Raw genomic sequence first — 21,319 nt, forward strand, 5'->3', positions numbered from 1 at the left:
AGAGGGAAATTATGACCTGATGGGTATAACTGAGACTTCGTGGGATGACTCTCATGACTGGAATACAGCAATGGAAGGATATAACTTGTTCAAAAAGAACGGGAGGAACAGAAAGGGAGGTGGGGTTGCACTGTATGTGAAAAATACATATCTCTGCACAGAAATACAGGACGAGGAGCTTGGTAGCCCCATCGAGAGCATCTGGATCAAAATAAATGGAGGAAAGAATAAAAGGAACCTGGTGGTCGGAGTCTACTACCGGCCACCCAATCAAAGAGAAGACGAGGATGAAACTTTTGAAAAACAAATAGCCAATGTTTTAAGGAAGCATGATGTAGTAGTAATGGGGGACTTCAATTTCCCCGATATTTGTTGGGAGACAAATTCTGCAAAACATGGCCCCTCCAGGAAATTCCTGATTTGTGTGGCAGATAACTTCCTCCAACAGAAAGTAGAGGAAGGAACTAGAGGATCGGCTATCCTTGACTTGATCCTAACCAACAATACTTGAGTTCTTGGTTCTAAGGAAAGCAAAAGCCGAGTGTAGTCAAACGCGTACCCTGGATTTTAGGAAAGCTGATTTTAATAAACTCAGAACAACGATCAGTAAGGTCCCACGGCAAGCGACGCTAACGAGAAAAGGAGTCCAAGATGGGTGGGAGCTTTTAAAAAAGGAAATTCTCAAGGCACAATTACAAACAATTCCAACAAGAGGAAAAGGTGGAAGACAACAGAAGAAGCCAATGTGGCTTCACAAAAAGCTTAGGGATGACCTGAAAACAAAAGAGGACACATATAGGAAGTGGAAAGAAGGCCAAGTAACAAAGGAAGAGTACAGGCAGGTAGCACAGAATTGCAGGGATGGTGTCAGGAAGGCTAAAGCTGAGAATGAGCTGAGGTTAGTGAGGGATGCTAAAAGCAATAAAAAGGCTTTCTTCAGCTACGTGCATAGTAAAGGGCAGAGGAAAGAAATGGTGGTTCAGCTATTAAATAAGGATGGCAAAATGATAACAGATGACAAAGAAAAGGCAGAGGTGCTCAATTCCTACTTTGGCTCAGTCTTCTCCCAAAAGAGGGTCTATGACCCCCCTGGCAAAGGCGAAGTACAGGATGAAGGGGCAGGATTGCAGCTTGAGATGGATAGGCATACGGTCAAGGAACACCTAATTAATCTGAATTAGTTCAGATCTCCAGGACCAGATGAACTGCATCCTAGAGTAGTAAAGGAACTGTCAGAAGAACTCTCAGAACCGCTCTCTATTCCCTTTGAGAAATCATGGAGGACGGGGGAAGTGCCAGATGACTGGAGGAGGGCTAATGTTGTCCCTATCTTCAAAAACGGTGAAAAGGAGGACCCTGGGAACTACAGACCAGTCAGTCTGACATCAATCCCTGGGAAAATTCTGGAGCAGATGATAAAGCAATCCATCTGGAAGCACCTTGACAACAATGCCGTGATTACTCGAAGCCAACATGGATTTGTCAAAAACAAGTCCTGCCAGACGAATCTGATCTCATTTTTTGATCAAGTCACCTCCCTTGTGGACCGTGGGAATGCTGTAGACATCATATACCTCGACTTCAGCAAAACTTTCGACAAAGTGCCCCATGATATCCTGATGAGCAAACTAGCTCAAAGTGGGCTAGATGAAACAACAGTCCGGTGGATCCACAGTTGGCTACAGAATCGGACTCAAAGAGTGCTTATCACTGGGACCTTCTCAAACTGGGGAGAGGGAACAAGTGGGGTACCACAGGGCTCAGTCCTGGGCCCAGTGCTCTTCAACATTTGTATTAATGACTTGCAGGGAATGCTGATCAGATTTGCAGATGACACCAAATTGGGCGGGATAGCTAATACTTTGGAAGACAGAAACAAAATTCGCAGTGATCTGGATAGATTGGAGCGCTGGGCAGAAAACAACAGAATGACATTGAATAGGGATAAATGCCACGTTCTGCACCTAGGAAAAAGAAACGAAATGCACAGTTACAAGATGGGGGATACGTGGCTCAACAACACTGCAAGCGAGAAGGATCTGGGAACTGTTGTCGATCACAAGCTGAATATGAGCCAACCATGTGATGTGGCTGCAAAAAAGGCAAATGCTCTTTTGGGCTGCATTAATAGAAGCATCGCTTCCAAATCCCAGGAAGTACTAGTTCCCCTCTACTCAGCACTGGTTAGGCCTCATCTGGAGTACTGTGTCCAGTTCTGGGCACCACACTTGAAGAAGGATGCAGACAAACTGGAGAGGGTTCAGAGGAGGGGAACAAAGATGATCAGGGGACTGGAAACAAAGCCCTATGAAGACAGACTGAAAGAACTGGGCCTGTTTAACCTTGAGAAGAGAAGACTGAGGGGAGATAGGATAGCGCTCTTCAAGTACTTGAAAGGTTGTCACAGAGAGGAAGACCAGCATCTCTTCTTGATCATCCCAGAGTGCAGGACACGGAATCATGGGCTCAAGTGACAGGAAGCCAGATTCCGGCTGAACATCAGGAAAAACTTCCTGACTGTTAGAGTGATATGACAATGGAACCAATGACCTAGGGAGGTTGTGGGCTCTCCCACATTGGAGGCGTTCAAGACAAGGCTGGACAGCCTTCTGTCAGGGATGCCGTGACCTGGATTCCTGCATTGAGCAGGGGGCTGGACTGGATGGCCTTGTAGACCCCTTCCAACCCTACTATTCTATGATTCTATGAAACAGCTAGCCTCCTAATTGGTCTGAGCTGAATTGGGTTGTTTTCCAAATCACCAAATCATGGTCTGAACTGTATCTTGGGGCCAGTGGACACCACTAGTGAGTACCCCTCATACGTTCATAAGCAAAAACAATATGTCTTCACATAACTTGCCCATGGAACACATGAACGTTAAGATGGCTGCTAATATAAATGGCTTTTTGAAAAAAAAAATATCCAAGCTGGATAATGGGATTTAAGCCTATTTTGTGGCTACAAATGTTTGTTTGTTTGTTTGTTTATTATATTTCTTAGCCCCCTTTCAGGACAGGAGCTCTTCCAAGGCTGCATACAACAAAAAAATGCATAATAAAAATTGGTGCAGTATTAAAAATGGTAAAAGCACAATAAAAGCAGCATCAGCACAATTACACTGTTAATGCTAACCAGATGCTGTAGAGCAAAATTCTTGCTCCTGTCAATGGATCTTCCTATGCGGCCCCACACGTGATCTGCTCTGGGGTATCTGCCTGGGGTATCTGAGCAGCTAAGCTCAATGTGCCATTGGTTGCCCCAGTTTGACAGTCCTTGGGCTCTTGGATGGATGGACGGATGGATGGATGGGACGATATTTCAGCCTGCAAGAAGGAACTGCAGCAGAGCCCTTTCTGTCACCAAACTCTTGTGCCTTCTCTCTTTATGAAACAGCCAGGCTGAATTCTGTGTGCTCAGCTATGGCAGTGGCAGCTTTGTCTACTCTTTCCCATTGCTCACGTACATTCTGTTGCCTGTAAGGAGATGCCTGCTTTTGCTGCGTTGGACAAAACCTGTTTTTCAAATATGTTTCTAGGGGTTTAGAAACAGCAGGCACAATATGTTACCTTGTTTAATTCATGCAGACATGCCAAGGTGAGTCTGCTGCTCTCCAGCCATCACCTTAAGTGTGCTGCACACACAGAGAGTCAGGATCTTGCTACCCAGATCACACAGCAGGAGAGATCAGGAGAACAACCTTGAGGGAGTGTATCCAGCTTAAGCAGAAGCATGTCAGCCCTTGTAAAGCAAACATTTCAGGAGTGCCTCATTCATGCTGCTTCAGACCCTTGCCGGCCACCATCTTCCCTACTTACTAATCCTGTGGTAACTTTTAAACTGGTTGTCTTACACAGCGTTAAGGTTAACAGCACAGCACTGAATGGCTGGATTACGTAGTGAAGGGAGAAGGAAATGGTGCCAAAGGAGCAACAGACAACTACAAAACCATTAGAAAATTGGAACACGGATACACTTAGGGGTCGGGGGGACTCTACGCCTCCGGCAAATCTCCTGCTTCAATGTGGGACACTTAGTTCAGGTGTAATTTGCCTTGGATTGCTAAAAAGAAGTGCCTTTACCATGCCCCATTGGACCCAGAGCTTGAAGCAGAATTTCCCTGATCTCCTTTGGTCAGAGTTGTTTAAAGATTCTAGGGGTGTCCCTGACGGCATGGAGGACAGGCTAGTTGCCTTCCTCCCTTCTTCATGACCTCTTTAAAGTCTCCTAGGGGACAAATACATTGTTGGACACTAAGGCAGCCATCCTCCACACCCCTACTTAGACGTAAGCCTCTCTGAGTTCAGTGGTGTTTCTTCCAGAGTAAACATGCATGGATTGGGATGCCTCCTGCAGCCCCATCACATTCAGCCTGAAACTGCCTACTATGAGCAGATGCACAAAACCTGCCTGCCTCAGCAAACCAAGTGAAGCAGTAGACAGTCACTTGAGAGGCCAGAGGGAAAGGGCAGGGGACGCAGTCACGTTCTGTGAGAAAGTTGCCATGCTGGAGGTTTACTCATTTCTGATGAGACTGCTTGCCTTGGAATTCAGTATTGTGTTTACAGTATGCTTTATAATGTGATTGTAGTAGTAGCTGTTGTCCATTCAGACATCTACCCCCTGTTTTGGTTTCTCCCCCAACCAGAGGGTCTGCGGTTGTCTTACCAGTCTGCCCTCAGGCTGCTGCTGCTGTTGAACTTAAGGTAGGCTCATAATAAAATATCTCTCATTCACGACTTGGTTGTGGATGAAGAGGCTGATCTAGTATGTATGACTGAGGCCCAGCTGGGGGAGCTGGGAGCAGGGAACAGTTAGTCTTTCCTAGTTGGGTAGTTGGTTCTGCAACAACATGAGGATTTTGGAGAAGGCATCACTGCAGTCCACAGGAATTCCATCTCTCTCTCTCTCTCTCTCTCTCTCTCTATCCCCCCCCTCACTTTGTCTCCAGTTGAGTGCCAGTCTGCAGTGTCTGTAGCTCATGTTGTGTGAGCAGGATGGGTTAGGGATTTTGCTGGGGTACCAGACACCCCACTGAGCAGCATTTTCCTTGCCTGAGCTGATGGAAGTGGTCTCAGACTTGGTGTTGTAGACCCCACAGATTATTATTCTGGGGGATCACAATGTCCTCGCTGATGCCACCAGAACTTGGGCAGCCCAGAACTTCATGTCCACCATGACAACCATGGGGCTGTCCCAACATGTTGTTGGCTCAACACATGCAGTAGGACATACACTAGACTTGGCTTTCTCTAATGGGCAAGAGAATAGTTGTGTGGAGGCGAGGGACTTTACAGTCTGTCACTAGTCATGATCAAATCACTTCCTGTTGATATTTAAACTTGAGGTGTCTACCCTCTCAGGCAACAGGTCCTCTTGAAGTTCTGTTCTGCCTCTGTCAGGGTGAGGGCTTAGTGTTGTTGGGCACTGGCAAGGCCTGGATTACGAACATAAGAAGAGCCCTGCTGGATCAGACCAAGCATCCATCTAGACCAGCACTCTGTTCACACAGTGGCCAACCAGCTGTCGACAAGGAACCCACAAGCAGAGCATGAGCGCAATAGCACCCTCCCACCCATGTTCCCCAGCAACTGGGAGACATAGGCTCACTGCCTCTGGCACTGGAGGGAGCACATAGCCATCAAGACTAGTAGCCATCGATAGCCTTCTCCTCCAGGAATTTAACCCCCCTTTTAAAGGCATCCAAACTGGTGGCCATCACTACATCCTGTGGTAGAGAGTTGCATAGTTTAACTATGTGCTGTGTGAAGAAGTCTTTACTTTTATCTGTCCTGAATCTTCCACCAATCTGCTTAATAGGATGACCCCAGGTTCTAATATTTTGAAAAAAGGGAGTAAAATGTCTCCCTATCCACATTCTCCACACCATGCATAATTTTGTAGACCTCTGTCATATTATGTCTCCCTTTACCCTCCTTTCTCCAAGCAAAACAATCCCAGCTGTTGTAACCTTCTCTCATAGGGCAGATGCTCCAGCCCCTTAATCATTTTAGTTGCCCTTTTCTGCACTTTTTCCAGCTCTATAATTACAGGGTCCCACTAATGATCAGCGATTCACCAGGGTTTGGGGCAAGTAGGGATGCTGGAAAAATCCGCCATGGACTCAAATGAGGCTTCATTCCAAAGAATCCGACCTGCAAAGTCCTCAGTGAACTGGGCCCGCTCACCTCTGGGTCCATAAGTGTTCCCGCGGGGTGGCTCTCTGGCTTTCGAAAAGAAACAATAGGCTAACAGCTGCCGCCATTAGCCTATCACAGGAAAATCACAGCCATAAACGGTGTATTTTACACCATTTGCAGCCGTAAAGCATTTACTCTTATGTAAATACAGCCATAAATGGCTGCAATTTACATAAAAGTAAGTGCTTTACAGCTGCAAGTGGCATAAAATACACCATTTACAGCTGTGATTTCCTCACAATAGGCCAATGGTGGCCACCATTATCCCCTCGCTCCTTTTCAAAAGCCAGAGAGCCACCCTGAGAACTCCAGCGGCTGTGTTAGGGCTCCAGGTAAATCTGCAGGGCCCCAAGTGGCCCGGATTTCCTCACAGTGGACCCCCCCCCCACTGACCTGACGTCAGGGGGTTCACCCTTCCCTGTAGGCAAGTCAGGTTTTCCATAGAGGCAGGAACGGAAACAGGACAGCACCACAGAGAGCTCCAAGTGGGGCTCAAAGCCAGACATCCTTGTCTGTACATTACTCCAACAACTGGCAAACTCAGAATGATCCTTAAATAGGACCTGGGCTTCCTAGACAGTGCTGGCTCCTCCCACACACTGCATGAGGCCTTCTCATTGAAAGGGGTCAAGCTTGCTTTTGATGCCTTTGACTGTGATAGCGTGAAGACAGCTGGAATATGGTTGTGGCTTCAGAACCTGTCCTCAGAATCTGAGGATGGCAATGCAAACTCCTCCAGAAGCAGGGAAGCCTGTTCCAGGGGCTCTTCTGGGATTGAGGGCCCTGAAGCAGGTGCTTCTGGCCACATCCTCTTCTGGGTTTGAGAGGTGTACATCAGAGGTTTCTCCTCCTGAGGATGGGGGACTGGAACACTGGGTCATGGCATCATGGCTGCTCCCCTCTACAGAGGTGTGGGACTTATTAGGATAAGAACAAATCCTGCCAGATGAATCTGATCTCATTTTTTGATTAAGTAACCTCCCTTGTGGACTGTGGGAATGCTGTAGACATAATATACCTCAACTTCAGCAAAGCTTTCAACAAAGTGCCCCATGATATCCTGATGAGCAAATTAGCTCAAAGTGGGCTAGATGAAACAACGATCCGGTGGCTCAGGATAGCTAATACTTTGGAAGAGAGAAACAAAATTCAAAGTGATCTTGATAGACTGGAGCACTGGGCAGAAAACAACAGAATGACTGTTGTACTCTTCAAGTACTTGAAAGGTTGTCACAGAGAGGAAGGCCAGGATCTCTTCTCGATCATCCCAGGGTGCAGGACACAGAATAATGGGCTCAAGTTACAGGAAGCCAGATTCTGGATGAAAATCAGGAAAAACTTCCTGACTGTTAGAGCAATACGACAATGGAATCAATTACCTAGGGAGGTGGTGAGCTCTCCCACACTGGAGGCATTCAAGATGAGGCTGGACAGCCATCTGTCAGGGATGCTCTGACTTGGATTCCTGCACTGAGCAGGGGGTTGGACTCGATGGCCTTGTAGGCCCCTTCCAACCCTACTATTCTATGATTCTATGAAAGTCTAGCCCCATAGCAGGTGCAGTGCAGCTATGGCTGGTATGACTGGTGCACCTGTCAAAGTCCTGGTACATCTGTGAAATGGAGAGATAGCCTGGTCGGTGGACACAATCAGTCCTGAGCAACCTCTCCTGCTTAGCTGAGCCCATCTGAGCTCAGGCCAATTAAGCAAGTTGGGAGATGTCTGAGCAAAGGGGAGGGGCAAATGTCAGAGCAACTACAATTGAGCACTAGTTAGAGCTCATTATCAATTCTACTCTGTGATGGTAGCAAAGCATTTTTTCTCCACCACCACTGAGTCCTCTCAAAGTTGCCTAGTGGAGCTTTTTCAAGTTGTTCAGGGCCTTTTAAACCTGGCCCTAATGGTGACATTGTGGAACCCTTGGTGGGATGCTATGACATGTTTAAAATACATGTTGAGGGCAAAATCAGTAGTATCCATCACAATGTCTGCAGTTGGTACAGGTCAATCCTATATTGTTTTCGTTTGTTGGGTCCAAGGATGTGAACAAGGTGCTTGGTAATGTTCAGCTGCCCACATGTTTGCTCAACCATCGCCCCTTGTGGCTGATTACATCTGGCAAGGAGGGGACAGCTGGCTTGGTTCAGGAGGTAGTCAGCTTCATTTTAAGAGAAGGAGTGGTCCGAGCCTCCCTAAAGAAAACAGTAGTGCAAACACTATTGAACAAACTGTTGGTGGACCCAGAAGGTCTTAATCATTACAGGCCAGCAGCAAACGTCCACTTCTCGGCAAGGTGCTCAGATGTCTGGTGCTAACCAGATCCAGGTTGTCTTTGATGAGACTGATTTTCTGAGTCCACTTAAATTGGAGTTCAGGCCTGGTTGTAACACTGAAATGGTCTTGGCTGCCTTGTGGGATGACTTCTGTTGGTTGAGAGATGTGGAGAGTGCAGCCCTCTCAGTTTTTCTTGATTTCTCAGCAGTTTTAACCTGGAGCATCAACCTGGAGCAAGCTCTCTGAGCATGAGGAGCCCCAGTGACAAAGTATCAGCACACAAGCAAGTTAAGCACCCATGCAAGTTTAGCAACAGGGCAAGGAGGCCAGGGCAGTTGACTCTTCTAGGAAGTAACTATAACTAACTAACTAACTAACTATATAAATATATAAACTGTAAATACATTCCCCACTTTCTCCTAATAAATAACTTAATTTTCTGGGTAAACAAACCCAATACTGACAATAAAATGGTGGTTATGAAGGTAGAAAGCCAGCAGAGTTATGGGGGCTATCCAGTGTATCGCACAGAGTGCCAAAAGTCAGCTGGATAGAAGTCATGGGGGTGTGCTTGGTGTAATGAGCTCCTGGTTCTCTGGGTACAAATTTGTTCCCTTAACGCCAAGCTGGCTGACCTGGAGAAGCTGACAGAGGCAGAGAGGTTGGTGGATGAAACCTTTAGAGACCTGATAGAAAGAAAGGTTCCTCCTGTGCAAGCACCGGGTCATTACTGACCCCTAGAGGGACGCCGCTTATGCTGGCGTTTTCATGGCAGACTACAGCGGGGTGGTTTGCCATTGCCTTCCCCAGTCGTGACTACCTTTCCCCCAGCAAGCTGGGTACTCCTTTTACCGACCTCGGAAGGATGGAAGGCTGAGTCAACCTGAGCCAGCTACCCGAGACCCGACTTCCGCTGGGATCGAACTCAGGTCGTGGGGAGAGTTTCGGTTGCAATACTGTCGCCTACCACTCTGCGCCACATGAGGCTCTAGAGACCTGATAACACTATCCCAATCCCTGGAAGTCAGCTCCTCTGTCAGAATGGGGGGTCTCAGGGAAGGATGGCATCAGTCTGAGGAAGAGGGAAATGATTCCTTAGAAAGGACCCATTCCTTGGAAGATGAACAAATATCCTCTCATCCTGAGGATGTTCCTCCAGGGGGCAGGGAGTTTGAGGTAGTGGGAGATTTGTTCATTAGACACATAGAAAGGTGAGTTTGTGATGGGTGTGTAGACCACATGGTAACTTGCCTGACTGGTGCAAAGGCTGCAGATATCAGTCACCGTCTAGAGAGCTTTGTAGATAGTGCTGGGGTAGAGTCAGTGGTCATGGTCAATGTTGGTACCAATGACATTGGGAAATGTAGTTGTAAGGTCCTGGAGGCCAAATTTTGGTTGCTAGGGAGGAGATTTAAATCTAGGACCACCAAGGTGGCTTTCTCTGAAACTCTACCTGTTCCACATGCAGGGCCAGCTAGACCAGCAGAGCCGAGGACTCTTAATGCATGGATGAGACAGTGGTGTAGAGAGAAGGGGTTCAGATTTGTTAGGCACTGGGAAACATTTTGGGACAAGCCAGGCCCATACAAGAGGGATGGGCTCCATTTGAACCAGAGTGGAGCCAGGCGAAAAGGAGCTGGGAAGTATCTGATTCAGCTTGAATCATCCCTAGGGGATGAAGATGAAAATGCTTCCAATTGCCCAAATGGGGACAGGGACAGAACAGGCCATGCACATATAGTGAATCATAGAATCATAGAATAGTAGGGTTGGAAGGGGCCTACAAGGCCATCGAGTCCAACCCCTTGCTCAATGCAGGAATCCAAGTCACAGCATCCCTGACAGAAGGCTGTCCAGCCTCGCCTTGAACGCCTCCGGTGTGGGAGAGCCCACCACCTCCCCAGGTAATTGGCTCCATTGTTGTATTGCTCTAACAGTCAGGAGGTTTTTCCTGATGTTCAGCCAGAATCTTGCTTCCTGTCACTTGAGCCCATTATTCCATGTCCTGCACTCTGGGATGATCGAGAAGAGATCCTGGCCTTCCTCTCTGGGACAACCTTTCAAGTACTTGAAGAGCGCTATCATATCTCCCCTCAGTCTTCTCTTCTCCAGGCTAAACATGCCCAGTTCTTTCAGTCTCTCTTCATAGAAACATGATAACCAGTGAAACATGATAATCAGTCAAAGAGGCCTAAAGGCCACAGGAGAAGATGCACACACTAGAGAGATCTGGGGAGGAACACCATGTATAGATGTGTCTATCCTAATGTTAGAAGCCTCTGAGCCAAGATGGGAGAGTTGGAGTGCCTGGTTTTAAATGAGAACCTAGATCAGTGGTAAAATGTGTGGTGGTTTGTGAATTATGGTTGAACTGAACACACAAAAGCTGGGAAATTATTTGTCCAACCATCACACCAGCCCACTTTCAAACCATAACACACCTTGGGCAAAGGGACCAGCACATGGGTGGCAAGTGATGAAGGTCAGGAGCCCATTGGACAGCACACCTGACTGTTGAACCACAGGGTTCTGGGACCTATCAGTCAAAACCCTGAGTGCTCAGAACTGTGAGATAATTATTCATGCCAAGTCAGAGTTGCCCCCTCATTTCATGCTGATTAATCATCTCTGGGTGCCTGCTTCTGTAGCCTTCTCTGTACCTGAAGATCAAGCTGCCTATAATCCTGTAGCAGTGAAGGGGTTATCAGCCTGAGTGCTGGCTAGCAGAGAGGAAGATACAGTGGGAAAGCCAGCAACCAGCAGTAGAATGGTTAACATCTTGGCCCCACTGGGCTGCACCACCACTGCAGGGGTAAATGGCTCCTATAGCCTGCACCTTTTGTCCCTCTCCCTGTTATTCCCAGCTCTCCCAGTCTTGTGCCATCAGAAGAAGCTGCTAGCAGCATATAGTATAGCAGGGGCATTACTCATTGCAGTCGCTTAGAGGCTTCAACCATTGGTTGATACATTGTAGCTGAAAATGCATCCCCAGCTAATTACAAGCCACTACAACTGCATCCTCAGCCACTGATAGCCTATTAATATCAACAAGGTGGCGATACCATGTGTAGCTAGCAACTGGAGCTGCCTGAAATGAACTCCTGCACTCCTATGGGCAGGTAGGAATGGGGTGGAGGCGATGGAGGATGGGGGCTGTTTGTCTTGCCATGCTGCTGCAGCCCCATGGGTAGGGATAGGGGAGAAATCCTCCACGGATCCCAGTGAGGCTGGATTCAAAAGAATCCGCCCCCCTGGAGTCTGTGGAGGATCAGACTTACCTCCGCCTCCTGGAGAAATCCTCGCCGGCCAGATCCTCCCTGCCAGCCAGCTCCGGAGTGCCAGCGATACAGCCGCCATTGCCGTATCACTGGCTGAAAGGATTAACTGCAGCCGCAAATGGCATTCATGCGTCCCTGCTTTTACGTGATAGGCTACGCAGATATTTGCGGCTGCATTTACCTTAAACTAAGGCCTTTAAGGCCGCAAATGGCATCCTGGACGCCATTTGCGTCCACAGTCACTTTCCTCCCTTCAACCAGCGATACGGCATGGCGGCCGTATCGCTGGCACTCTGGAGCCGGCCGGCAGCTCCGCAGACTCACCATGGAGTGGTGCCGGCCGGCTGGCGAGGATTCTGGGGGGGAGGGACGGATTGCCTCCCCCCCCGTGGACCCACACGGACGCCAGATAAGGGGGTTTCGTACACCCCTACCCATGGGGCCCAAAAGATTAACTTTTTGTTGTGCTGGGCACTGGCTTTCCTCTCTCTCTCTCTGGTATGACATGTCATCTCCCTCTTTGCCAACCAGTGCTCAAGCTGTTATCCCCTTCACTGCTGACAGTGGCACAGGTAGGGAGTGGTGGAACAAGGTGGGTGCCTGTGATGGGTCTGGAGGGTCTGGAAGGGGGAGCTTGGTTGGGGGCTCCAGGCTGGGGGGCAGTTGAGGGGAAGTTTGGGGGGGGTTCATACCTAGATCTCTGCAGTGGAGGTTCGTGGCCAATCTAAATGGTGGGGCAGAAAGGGGGGCACTGGAGGCAGAGCCAAGGGGGTCACCAGAGGTGGACCCAAGGGCACCTATTTTGCTGTACGCAAGCTATTTGCAACACAGTCCCCCCCCCCCGAGATTTCTTCGGAATAACAACACAGAGAAAGCAGTTTGTGGCAGAGCCCACTTACTGAAAGCGGGGGGGGGGGAAGAAACCCATTTCACACACACGGAAGTAAGTCCCATTGAATTCAGCGAGATGTACTTCTGAGTTGACCTACATAAGATAACTGTATATATCCCATCATTTAAAAGCACGTGGCACACACACACAAATAATGCCGGTGTGCATCTGTCGCAACAGCAACGATAACGATGATGATGGTAATAATAAGGGTCATCTTAAATCGCAGCACCATAAATTGAAAAGGATTCATATTAAGGACAGGATCCACCCAAGCGCTACACACACACACACACACACACACACACGTGAGAATTTGTCAGATTGCAAATGCCTCCCCCTCCACACACCCCGCCCAAGCAGAAATACACTTTCACACAACATGGCAGCACAGACTTTAACGCATTGCCCTTAACCCTATTTGTTGAGTCACAACCCCATGGAGACAAAAAATGTGAGTCAGCCACCCTTCTGCAGGGGCAGGGCACAGTCCCTGTCATTCCCTCTCTCTTCCTGGATCGATTGACCTGGATGAAGCTGCTCTGCCAGGGGCGCCAGAAGGCCCCTTTGAATCCCCCTCCTCACCGCTGGCTGCATGCCACAGCTCGGGGCAAACTTTCCGAAGGGTCCAACAGACCTCCCCCAATACAAACAAATGGGACTGGGGGGGAAGCTCATATCTCCCCCAGTCCTTGACCAATCTTGCTGGATTTCCACCGCACTGCTAGTGAGGTCAAAATTCTCACCCAGTCTGGCAAATTTGGCAGCTTTCCACCCATATTTTGCTAAACAGGCAGTAGGTCACACCTTTTCATTCTTTTTTCTCAAATTTTCACTCATTTTTTTTCTATCTTAGCCTATAGAATCATAGAATCATATCATAGAATAGTAGGGCTATTTAGTAGTAGGGCCCCTCATTTAGGTCCTCATAGACAGACATTAGTGTTGCCCTTTGAGATATAGGTCTGTGGGGAGTTCTTCTAGTGCATAGAAGAACTCTGCACCTAGGAAAAAGAAACCAAAGGCACAGTTACAAGATGGGGGATACGTGGCTCAACCACACTACGAGCGAGAAGGATCTTGGAATTGTTGTCGATCACAAGCTGAATATGAGCCAACAATGTGATGTGGCTGCAAAAAAGGCAAATGCTCTTTTGGGCTGCATTCATAGAAGCATCGCTTCCAAATCCCGGGAAGTACTAGTTCCCCTCTACTCAGCACTGGTTAGGCCTCATCTGGAGTACTGCGTCCAGTTCTGGGCACCACACTTGAAGAAGGATGCAGACAAACTGGAGAGGGTTCAGAGGAGGGCAACAAAGATGATCAGGGGACTGGAAACAAAGCCCTATGAAGACAGACTGAAAGAACTGGGCATGTTTAGCCTTGAGAAGAGAAGACTGAGGGGAGATAGGATAGCGCTCTTCAAGTACTTGAAAGGCTGTCACAGAGAAAAAGGCCAGGATCTCTTCTTGATCATCCCAGAGTGCAGGACACGGAATCATGGGCTCAAGTGACAGGAAGCCAGATTCCGGGTGAACATCAGGAAAAACTTCCTGAGTGTCAGAGCAATACGACAATGGAACCAATTACCTGGGGAGGTGGTGGGCTCTCCCACACTGGAGGCCTTCAAGACGAGGCTGGACAGCCATCTGTCAGGGATGCTCTGACTTGGATTCCTGCATTGAGCAGGGGGTTGGACTCGATGGCCTTGTAGGCCCCTTCCAACCCTAATATTCTATGGTTCTATGATTCTCTATGTGAAAAATACATATCTCTGCACAGAAATACAGGAGGATGAGCTTGGTAGCCCCATCGAGAGCATCTGGGTTAAAAGAAATGGAGCAAAGAATAAAAGGAACTTGGTGGTCGGAGTCTACTACCAGCCACCCAATAAAGAAGACGATGATGAAACCTTTGAAAAGCAAATAGCCCATGTTTCAAGGAAGCATGATGTACTAGTAATGGGGGACTTCAATTTCCCCAATATTTGTTGGGAGACAAATTCTGCAAAACATGGCCTCTCCAGGAAATTCCTGATGTGTGTTGCTGACAACTTCCTCCTACAGAAAGTAGAGGAAGGAACTAGGGCATCTGCTATCCTTGACTTGATCCTAACCAACAGAGATGACTTAGTGGATAAAGTAGCAGTTACAGGAACTCCGGGGGAAAATGACCATGTTATACTTGAGTTCATGGTTCTAAAGGAAGCAAAAGTCGAGTGTAGTCAAACGCATACCCTGGATCTGAGGAAAGCCAATTTTAATAAACTCAGAACAATGGTAAGTAAGGTCCCGTGGCAAGCGATTCTAATGAGAAAAGGAGTCCAAGATGGATGGGAGTTTTCTAAAGGCACAATTATAAACAATTCCAACCCCCCAAAAAGGTGGAAGACAGCAGAAGAAGCCAATGTGGCTTCACAAAGAGATGACCTGAAAACAAAAAAGGACACATATAGGAAGTGGAAAGAAGGCCAAGTAACAAAGGAAGAGTACAGGCAGGTAGCACAGAATTGCAGGGATGGCATCAGGAAGGCTAAAGCTGAGAACGAGCTGAGGTTAGCGTGGGAGGCTAAAAGCAACAAAAAGGCTTTCTTCACCTACGTGCATAGTAAAGGGCAGAGGAAAGAAATGGTTGTTCAGCTATTAAATAAGGATGGCAAAATGATAACAGATGACAAAGAAAAGGCAGAAGTGCTCAATTCCTACTTTGGCTCAGTCTTCTCCCAAAACAGGGTCCATGACCCCTCCCCCCGGCAAAGGCAAAATACAGGCTGAAGGGGCAGGATTGCAGCTTGAGATCGACAGGCATATGGTCAAGGAACACCTAATTACTCTGAATGAGTTCAAATCTCCAGGGCCAGATGAACTGCATCCTAGAGTAACAAAGGAACTAGCAGAAGAACTCTCAGAACCACTGTTCATTTAAATCATGGAGGACGGTGAAGTGCCAGATAATTGGAGGAAGGCTAATGTTGTCCCTGTCTTCAAAAAGGAGGAACCTGGGAACCACAGACCAGTCTGACATCAATCCCTGGGAAAATTCTGGAGCAGATTATAAAGGGTTCAGTATGTACGCTCTTCGAAAACAATGCAGTGATTGCTGGCAGCCGACATGGATTTGTCAAGAACAAATCCTGCCAGACTCATCCGATCTCAGTTTTTGATCAGGTCACCTCCCTTGTGGACTGTGGGAATGCTGTGGACATAAGAGACCTCCACTTCTGCAAAGCTTTCAACAAAGTACCCCACGATATCCTGATTAGCAAACTAGAGAAACGTGGGCTAGATGAAACCACGATCCGGTGGATCCACAGTTGGCTACAGAATCGGACTCAAAGAGTGCTTATCGATGGGACCTTCTCAAACTGGGGAGAGGTAATGAGTGGGGTACCGCAGGGCTCAGTCCTGGGCCCAGTGCTCTTCAACATTTGTATTAACGACTAGGAGGAGGAGGTGCAGGGAATGCTGATCAAATCTGCAGGTGACACAAAATTGGGTGTGATAGCGAATACCCTGGAAGACAGAAACAAAATTCAAAGTGATCTTGATAGGTTGAAGCACTGGGCAGAAAACAACAGAATGACATTTAATAGGGATAAATGCTAAGTTCTACACCTAAGAAAAAGAAACCAAATGCACAGTTATAAGATGGGGGATACGTGGCTCAACAACACTACAAGCGAGAAGCATCTTGGAATTGTTGTCGATTACAAGCTGAAGATGAGCCAACAATGTGATGTGGCTGCAAAAAAGGCCAATGCTATTTTGGGCTGCATTCATAGAATCCAAGGCAAACCATTCAACATCACAGTAATTCAAGTCTATGCCCCAACCACTGAGGCCAAAGAAGCTGAGGTTGATCGGTTCTATGAAGACCTACAACATCTTCTAGAACTAACACCAAAAAAAGATGTCCTCTTCATCATAGGGGATTGGAATGCTAAAGTAGGAAGTCAAGAAATCACCAGGATAACAGGCAAGCATTGACTTGCTGTACAAAAGGAAGCAGGACAAAGGCTAATAGAGTTTTGCCAAGAGAACACGCTGATCATAGCAAACACTCTTTTCCAACAGCACAAGAGACGACTCTACACATGGACATCACCAGATGGTCAATATCGAAATCAGATTGATTATGTCCTTTGCAGCCAAAGATGGAGAAGCTCTATACAGTCAGTCAAAACAAGACCTGGAGCTGACTGTGGCTCAGATCATGAGCTGCTTCTTGCAAAATTTCGGCTGAAATTGAAGAACGTAGGGAAAACCCCTAACCATTCAGGTATGACCTAAATCATATCCCTTATGAATATACAGTGGAGGTGAGGAATAGATTTCAGGGATTAGACCTGATAGACAGAGTGTCTGAGGAACTATGGACGGAGGTCCGTAACGTTGTTCAGGAGGCAGCAACTAAATCCCTCACAAAGAAAAAGAAATGCAAGAAAGCAAAGTGGCTGTCTGATGAGGCTTTACAAGTAGCTGAGGAAAGAAGGGAAGCGAAAAGCAAGAGAGAAAGGGGAAGATATATCCAACCGAATGCAGATTTCCAGAGAATAGCAAGGAGAGACAAGAAGGCCTTCTTAAATGAACAGTGCAAAGAAATCGAAGAAAACAACAGAATGGGAAAGACTAGAGATCTCTTCAAGAAAATTGGAGATCTCAAGGGAACGTTTTGTGCAAAGACGGGCATGATAAGGGACCTAACAGAAGCAGATGAGATTAGGAAGAGGCGGAAAGAATACACAGAAGAACTATACAGGAAAGATCTGAATGTCCCTGATAGCCAAGATAGTGCGGTCACTGAATTTGAGCCGGACATCCTAGAGAGTGAAGTCAAGTCGGCCTTAGGAAGCATCACTAACAACAAAGCTAGCGGAGATAACAATATTCCAGCTGAGCTATTTAAGATCCTAAAAGATGATGCTGTTAAAGTGCTGCACTCAATATGCCAACAAATTTGGAACACTCAACAGTGGCCACAAGACTGGAAAAGGTCAGTTTACATTCCAGTTCCAAAGAAGGGCAATGCCAAAGAGTGTTCAAACTACCGCACAATTGCGCTCATTTCACATGCCAGCAAGGTTAGGCTCAAAATCCTACAAGCTAGGCTTCAGCAGTATGTGAACCGAGAACTACCGGAAGTACAAGCTGGGTTTCGAAGAGGCAGAGGAACTAGAGATCAAATCGCCAACATTCACTGGATCATGGAGAAAGCAAGAGAATTCCAGAAAAATATCTATTTCTGCTTAATTGACTATGCTAAAGCCTTTGATTGTGTGGATCACAACAAACTGTGGCAAATTCTGAAAGTGATGGGAGTACCAGACCACCTTACCTGTCTCCTGAGAAACCTGTACGAGGGTCAAGAAGCAACAGTAAGAACTGGACATGGAACAACCGATTGGTTCAAAATTGGGAAAGGCGTATGACAAGGCTGCATATTGTCGCCCTGCTTATTTAATTTATATGCAGAGTACATCATGAGAAACGCTGGGTTGGATGAATCACAGGTCGGAATTAAGACTCCCGGGAGAATTATCAACAACCTCAGATATGCAGACGATACCACCCTAATGGCAGAAAGCGAAGAGGATCTCAAGAGCCTCTTGTTGAGGGTGAAAGAGGAGAGTGCAAAAGCTGGTTTGAAACTCAACATTAAAAAAACTAAAATCATGGCATCTGGCCCCATCACTTCCTGGCATATAGAAGGGGAAGAAATGGAAGCAGTGACAGATTTTATTTTCTTGGGCTCCAAGATCACCACAGACAGTGACTGTAGCCATGAAATTAAAAGATCCTTGCTCCTTGGGAGGAAAGCTATGGCAAACCTAGACAGCATAGTAAGAAGCAGAGACATCACCTTACCGACAAAGGTCCGTATAATCAAAGCTATGGTTTTCCCAGTAGCAACGTATGGCTGTGAGAGCTGAACTATAAGGAAGGCTGAGCGCCGAAGAATTGATGCTTTCGAACTGTGGTGCTGGAGAAGACTCTTACGAGTCCCCTGGACTGCAAGGAGGTCAAATCAGTCGGTCCTAAAGGAAATCAACCCTGAGTGCTCATTGGAAGGACAGATACTGAAGCTGAAGCTCAAATATTTTGGCCACCTAATGCGAAGAGAAAACTCCCTGGAAAAGACCCTGATGCTGGGAAAGACTGAAGGCAAAAGGAGAAGTGGACGGCCGAGGATGAGATGGCTAGATAGCATCACCGATGCAATGAATATGGACTTGAGCACGCTCTGGGAGAGAGCACAGGACAGGAAGGCCTGGCGTGCTATGGTCCATGGGGTCACGAAGAGTTGGACACGACTGAACGACTGAACAACAACAACAAGACATCCAGGGAGGAACACACCCGTTGTTTGCCAGCAGAGTGATGCTCCCAGAAGCTTGGAAAGAAGGCACACATGGCATGGGTGGGGTGCAGCCCTTAGTGCCTTCTGGAGGGGCAATGCAGCTCCCTGACTCCAGAGATCTCCCATTCCTGCTCTGCATGGTTTGGGATCTCAGGACCTGATAGAACCCCTTCTCCTGTATGTACTGGCCCATAAGCCTCAACTGCCTCCTCAATCCAAGCTTTGGAGGATGGCAGTAAGACAGAGGGATGTTTTTGTCTTGGCTCCCTGTCTTGGGAATGCTCTCCCCAGGGATGTTTGCTGGTGCTCATATTGTTATTTTTGGTACCAGCCTAAGCTTTTCCTGTTCTTTGAAGCATTTTAATTACTTCAGTATTTTTAGTAATTTAAGAAGTACTATTTTAGTGCCTGTAATTTTTTAGAAAGTTCTTGTACCTGATGGTGGTTTTAGCCTTGTAATCTGCACCAAATTTTATCATTCTATGTTGTATGTTGATTGTTTATGCTGTGTTGGATTTCATAGAATCATAGAATAGTAGGGTTGGAAGGGGCCTACAAGGCCATCGAGTCCAACCCCCTGCTCAATGCAGGAATCCAAGTCAGAGCATCCCTGGCAGATGGCTGTCCAGTCTCGTCTTGAACACCTCCAGCGTGGGAGAGCCCACCGCCTCCCTAGGTAATTGGTTCCATTGTTGTACTGCTCTAACAGTCAGGAAGGTTTTCCTGATGTTCAGCTGGAATCTGGCTTCCTTTCATTGATCTATTGTGTTTTATATTATTGTTTTCAATTGAACTGTACAATGCCTGGAGAATGCTCCTGGTCTTTTTCAGAGGTGAGCGCCCATGCCCACACACCCCTGAAATGCGAGCCTAAGCTTCCAAGTGCCTTCCATTAAACCCAGGAGTCCTCTTTGTATGTTATTCACGTGAAGGGGCCTCACCTATGTGATGGATGGGGGACCATGCTCCTGGCTTCCCCACTCCCTACTGTCAGGCATGCTGCCTGGCCCTGCCCACAGGTGCGCATAAAGAATGTCTGTGTGCAAGAAGATACTCGTATCTGTGTAAGCTTCTGTGCAACAGGAACCTCGGTGTGATGGGGTGCCCCAGTTCTGCGGAAGCCTGCACAGAAACAACTGCCCACATGTGGGACCTTCCCGGGCAGGGGACCACTTGAGCAGGTGTTCTTGGCTGGTGTTATAATGACAGCTGGGAGTAGCCCAGAAGGAGCACTTGGTGCTTGAAGACGATGAGCTCTGGTGACGGAGAAACGCTGCTCTGCCAGAGGCGCCGGTGTGCGATAGAAGTGTCCTTAAAAGAAGGCCTTGCCAGCTCAGAGACAGCATTCCTCTGTTAGATGGCAGCCAGGATCCAGGATGGAAGCATGCACTGTAGTACGCGGCACCTGGGAGAAATGCATGTTGCCAATGAAAAGCTGTCTTGCCTTTGCTATTGCAATAAAAGGGAAGCTTCTAAAACTCCAGAAGCCTCGAGTTTTGCATGTGTGCATGTCTCCTCAAAAGTCCACCATATCAGAAGACAACATCTGTGAATTTAATTTAGATATGGTTGCAGACTACATCATTTTGGGGTCTTTCTTTTATTTCATTTTAAAGATATGTATACTTTTGATCAGGAACTGTGGACAGGAAGGTACAGTGAGACTTCTGGGATGTGGCAAAGCTGTGTAAGTTCAGAACCTCTGAGGTTCTGTACCCTCCCTAGTCCCTGAAACAGGAAAGGCTTTGCGTCCATAAATCCTAGCAACTCTTTATCTAAGCAGAAGCAGAAATGCCTGGCTTCCTAATGGTCTTGCAACATGGGCAGTCTCCTTGGCCCTCTAGTTTCAGATACTGGCTGTACTGACAATGAGAAGAATGGCACCTCCAGTTGCTATGGGCTGTACACAGGTTGGAAAGAGGCAGGGCTTATGTACAAGCTTACAAATGAGAGGCTTCTTTTCAGAAGCAAAACCTTTGATGCTGTTCTCCTTCTCTTGCCAACTTCCAGCAAACCACCCAATTCTGGTATCTGAGTTGTTGGTGGAAATGGTCTTCATTCTTTGCCACACTGGGTTGAGAAGGACCTTCCTTCTGGAGGGGAATACAGACATCTTGCCCTGTCTGATATTTGGGGATTAATTAATGGTACCATAAGCACCCACTGCCATGGCAACGCAGCCCTGTGTGCACACCTTTAATTATGGCATGAATGGTCTGTGCCTCTCCACACACACCGTGGGCAATGGCCTCGCTTTTTTTTGCTTGTTTACTCTGTGCCTGGATACCAGTTGTATCTTGTGGTACAAAATGACTTAA

At 47.3% G+C, this 21,319-nt stretch overlaps 1 protein-coding gene across 2 annotated transcripts in view; it reads right to left on the reverse strand.

Moving 5' to 3' along the window:
• The window catches only part of LOC146338276 (gamma-aminobutyric acid receptor subunit beta-4), a 99,651-nt gene that overhangs the window by 56,842 nt on the left and 21,490 nt on the right, over positions 1 to 21,319 (reverse strand). The gene's annotated exons all lie outside the window — the stretch shown is intronic.

The sequence above is a fragment of the Heloderma suspectum genome, chromosome 9, assembly GCF_057233095.1.
Source record: "Heloderma suspectum isolate Gila_16-S chromosome 9, 16-S_ref, whole genome shotgun sequence".
NCBI classification, from domain to species: Eukaryota; Metazoa; Chordata; class Lepidosauria; order Squamata; family Helodermatidae; genus Heloderma; species Heloderma suspectum.